The 5,260-nt window shown below is 29.5% G+C and overlaps 1 pseudogene; it reads right to left on the bottom strand.

Annotated features, from left to right (window-relative positions):
* Positions 1-849: 849 nt before the first annotated feature.
* On the bottom strand, positions 850-2,260 carry LOC125871687 (beta-D-glucosyl crocetin beta-1,6-glucosyltransferase-like; annotated as a pseudogene).
* Between the last annotated feature and the right edge of the window lie 3,000 nt (positions 2,261-5,260).

Below are 5,260 nucleotides of genomic sequence, written 5' to 3'. Positions count from 1 at the left end.
GACGAGAGGGAGTTGCTCGGATGGTAAACACTCCTCACTTCCAACCCGAAGGTTGCGAGTTCGAGTCACTAAGGGAGCAAAAGGGATGGGAGCTCTTAGGGAGGGTAAAAGTAAAAATAAAAAAAAAATAAAAAAATAGGCTCTATTGATGAATATGTCCTGTCTTAGCCCACTAATATCTTTCTCTTTGGGAAATAATAGATCAATCATCATGTGACATGTTTATATATGTATAACTAACCATTATTTGGCCAAATATTGCTCCGATTAATATAGATGTCTGTTGAGTAGGACTTATAAAGGGAAAAGATTAAGTTTTTCTATTTTTCAGGAATCGAGTTCGAGATCTTTGGAAAAGAAAAAGGAATATAATCTCCTTCATCTCAAAATACTCCTTGATGGTGAATTTTAACTTTAAAGTTTCTTGTTCATGTCTGAAATAATTTAAGCATTATATGTATTTCTTAAGTATTTCAACTTATAATAGGTATTAATCCTCTCTAGAGTTTGAATTCATACAAGAAGCTAATTATTTCTAGCTAAATTACAACATTCGATATTAGTTGTATATAAAATTCTTTTATTTGAATCTTTAGTATCTAAAAATACTTATACTCCTTGTTTGGATGGTTGTTGCATGTTGTATTGTATTGTTAGTCTAAATACAAAGTTTGTTTTGATTGTTACTTAAATTCTATTGTATCGTATTGATCGCTTAAATTATGGAGATGTGATATTATGTAAATCTATCCAAACTTTGTATTCATTAAAACAATACAATACGAAATAATACAATACAAATATTATGAAACAATACATAAGGTTTCAACTCATGTAGTGTCCAAATCCAATTCAATCATCCATCATTCCCTTATAAATCAACACAAAAGCTTCAACAACTTTTTAACCCCTTCATCAATAGCTTTCTCCCCTTTGAATTTTATCTTTTCACTCAATTCCATTGCCTTTAAATTAACTTGTTTCCTAGTCTTATCCTCTACCACCCTCTTTATTCCTTTTGCCACCTCTTCTTTCATTATTTCCCCATTTTCACCTCTTAATACCTCCACCCCTATGCCAAGTTCCTCCACTAATCTTGAATTCAATGGTTGATCATGATTCATAGGCATGGCTATTATTGGTATGCCAAAACTCATGCTTTCTAACATCGAATTCCATCCACAATGAGTAACGAAACCTCCAATGCTTGAATGGTTCAAAATTTGACTTTGTGGTACCCATCCTTCAATAACCATCCCTCTTCCCTTTGTACTTTCAAGAAAACCTTGTGGAACCATTTTTTCTATTGTAGTGTTCACCCCTTTTGAAAATTTGATTGTCCAAATAAAGCTAACTTTGCTTAGCTCAAGCCCTTTTGCAATCTCTTCAATTTCTTGCTTTGACAAGAAGCCTTCACTTCCAAATGATACATAAACACATGATAAACGATCCTTCTTATCTAGCCAGGATTGAATTGTCCCCCAATTCTCCTCCTCACCTATGGTCACCTCGCGAATAAGTGGTCCAATTGGTATCAACTCCTTCTTTCCTATGGTAGAAACATAATCTATATACTTCCCCTCAATCTCCCTACAAGTGTTCAACAAAACAATATTGTGAGATTGTTCAAAGGATTTAAGTATCACGTATGCAAAGGCTTTCTCATCGCGTGGTTTTATTGGTTTTATATCTAATTTCTTGATCTCATAGTCACGAAGATACAATGAAGAAAAAGGCAAAAGATGTAAGGTTTGAAGTCCCATGAAGAAATTGGTGGTAAAGGTAGGCAAGACCAGAAGTTGAAGAAACATAAAACATAATAGCATGAATATTGCATGATGAAGCCATAGCTGCTACCCATGGTTGGAACACATCATATATAATCAAGTTAGGTTTTAGGGTTTCAATTATGCTTGGAAATTTGGAAGAAGCCATTTGAAAGGCTTGAATAAGAGTGGAATTAAGATGGGGAGGGAGGGCATTAGTTGTATGGTAATGAGGAGGTAACTCATGCAAATAAGGCAAGTGAAATTCAACAAGTTGTATGGAGAGATTATAATTTGTTGAGTTTTTATCTAGGGTTTCCTTGATAGATTTGAGAATAATTGGTGTAGAAAGAAAATATATGTGAAAATTCATTTTTGATAATTTCTTGGCTAGTGCCAAAAAGGGATTTACATGGCCAAAACCTAACCATGGAAATAGTAGGATACTAGGACTATTTCCCTTAGTTCTCTCCATGAATGAAATAATTATTGAAATTATTCATAGTTTTATAGGGTAGGAAAAGTTTAGCTATGTGGTCTTTTCAAACCACCTCTGAATTTGAGAGAAATTTACTTTGACCATTTAATTACATAGAAATATAAAATACCACTTAACAATTTTCAAGTGAATTTGAGAGTGATTTGATGAATTTTCTCTTTAATGTTTGATGTTCACGACTCGATCGACATGTAACGTGAACAAAATTTTGTCAATTGAAAGAATTCAAAGTGAAAAATTTAAAAGAATTTAACTTGTATATATTGATATTCCAAAAAAAATATATACTATATATAGCTATGCTTAGACTCATAACACTTTTATGTTTTTTTGTAAAGATACTTTTACGTTGTCAATATATAAAAGTTAACTAAAAAAAAATAAAAATTTGAATGTTCATTAAGAACATGTTTTACGTGTTATTACACACGACCACAAGAACGTGACTTCTCTCCGGTCAGTGGCGGAGCTACAATATATTCAGGGTGTCCAAGTGGATATCCTTCGTAAAAAATTATACCGTATATATAAGTAAAATGATACGTTAAATGATTAAATAACATATTTTGAACTCCCCTGAAACAATGAAGTATTGTAGCCTAGTGATTTCTGATGCGCATGGAAAGTTCATGACTCTATCACTATCTTCTATTAAAACTGTCTCATAAAAAATAAGTGGACCAAATCTATTTCTTTTTTCTTTTTTAACCTAATCGTCCAGACCAAAAATGATTGAAGTACTTGTGTATGCTAAGCCACAAGCAAATTTAAAGATAAGATAAGGTGAATCCTTTTGGATTTTGATAGATATATAACGCTGTACTAAAATGAAACCTTACAAACATGCTACAATATTTCTAAGTGAAAAGCCAATCAGAGATTAGAAAATCAACACCTACAGTAAGATATTAGATGAAAGTATGATATTTTGTGACTAGTGGCATTACTACATGAGATGAAAGTATGATATTTTGTGACTAGTGGCATTACTACATGCGGTGAGGGTGGTCAGTTAAACATCGTTTGTCAAAAAATTATATTTTTTATATAAAATTATTTTTTATACGTATATATTAAATCTTGAATATTTTTAACGATTTTTTTTATTTTGTCACTATTTATAACGTACGACGTACATACAAAATTTTAATTTATCGTCATCAGAAAATATCCGTGGTCACTGAGTAGGTAGTTTTTAACATTATATAATGACCTTTTATGGAAAAATTATAAAATTAGTCAAAATTTCTAACTTATTTATTGAAAACAGTTACAGTTTAAAATAATTATTAAAAAGAAGAATATTTTATTTATATAACAAATGTATTCTAATCTAGTTCGTAATATTTTTCAACTAATAACCACATTTTGGGACTAAAATTAAAACAAAAAATAAGACTCGCGTTCTCATATTCCCCCCATGCTTCATTGTTAAATCATAAAAATCTTTCATCAAAAATTTTTGTTTGTTTTGTATTCCAAAAATATGTTTATGTTTATGTTCAAAGTTGAATATATAGAAGATCAGCTAAATTGTATTCTAAATTATTTTGTATTCCAATCATCTAACGTAAAAACAAATCAAAATCATTCAACCATGGACTATTTGTATCTCAAACAGATTACAAAGTAAAAATGTATTTCGAACCTCAATTGTATTCCAAAGTGTATTATATTAAATTAAATATACAATTTGTATAACGTCATCTAAAATGTATTCTATGCAAATGTGTATTCGAAACTTTCTACATACAAATTCATATCCATTCATCAATTCAATTTTGTATCAAAATCAAAATGTATTGGAAATAAACCTTTCAATTGCTATTTCCAAAACAATTTGAATTCGAAATAAACCTTTCAGTTTCTGTATTCAATATAAATTGTATATGAATTAAACTTTCAATTTTTGTATTCAAAATAAATTGCAAAAACGTTGATCAATCAACTTAAGAAGGAGCATTATCACTAGAGAATTGAAACCAATGAAAATTATCAGTCATAATAGAGTTTGAGGAAGAAAGTAGAGAACCACTTTTTTTGGTCTCCTAATCTTTTGTAACGAAGTAATGAGAATTTTCAACACTAATATTACCTAATTTGAAAGGTTTTCTCCCTGATTTTTTTTAATTTGTTATTTCTTAGTTGTATTCTGTTAAGTTAAACCAAATAAAAAGTACATAATTCAACCCATAGCAAACTAAAGTATAACTGTTTATTGTAAATATTGAAAATGTAGCTAATGACCCTATTTAATGCTAAAATTTCGTGTTTTTGAAATTTTCCCTATTTTTTTTTTAAAAAAAGTGGTTTATATATATATAAGTGAAATTATACGCTAAATGGTTAAATAACATATTTGAACGCCTTTGAAAGAATGAAATGATGTAGCCTAGTGATTTCTGGTATGCGAGGAAAGTTCAAGCTTTAGGTGGTCACGAGTTCAAACCTCACTTGTTGGCTCATTTAAGCCTTTTTTCCTTCTTCATTTATTTTTAGACATGAACCTTAAAGTAAATTTTGTAGTACACTTATTGGTCCAAAAAATAAATACTTGTGTAATTTTTGAAGATCCTTCATAAAATTTTTGATTCCACTACGATCTTTTGAGGAGTCGCATTCTTCCGGACCAAAAATAATTAAAGTACTTTTGTGTGCTAAACCACAGGCAAATTTATTAAAGAATAGATATGGTGGATCCTGTTGGATTTTGACAGATTTAACGTCATACTAAAAATTAAAATGAAACCTTATAAACATTACTATATCTCATACTTAATAAGTGGTGGTTCCTCACTATCACCAAACCAATCAAAAATTGCCATCTTACTAATTAATATTTCTTTCTTTTATATAATATTTTCTATTTCTTTCTATTAATATTTCTTTCTTTTATATAATATTTTATATTTCTAGCTTCTATTTACTTCATACTATATATATTGCCATCTTACTAATTAATATTTCTTTCTTTTATATAATATTTTCTATTTCT

The sequence above is a fragment of the Solanum stenotomum genome, chromosome 7 (assembly GCF_019186545.1).
Source record: "Solanum stenotomum isolate F172 chromosome 7, ASM1918654v1, whole genome shotgun sequence".
NCBI classification, from domain to species: Eukaryota; Viridiplantae; Streptophyta; class Magnoliopsida; order Solanales; family Solanaceae; genus Solanum; species Solanum stenotomum.
Note: the sequence above shows the minus strand (reverse complement) of the source record. Positions and strands in the feature narration are given on the sequence as shown.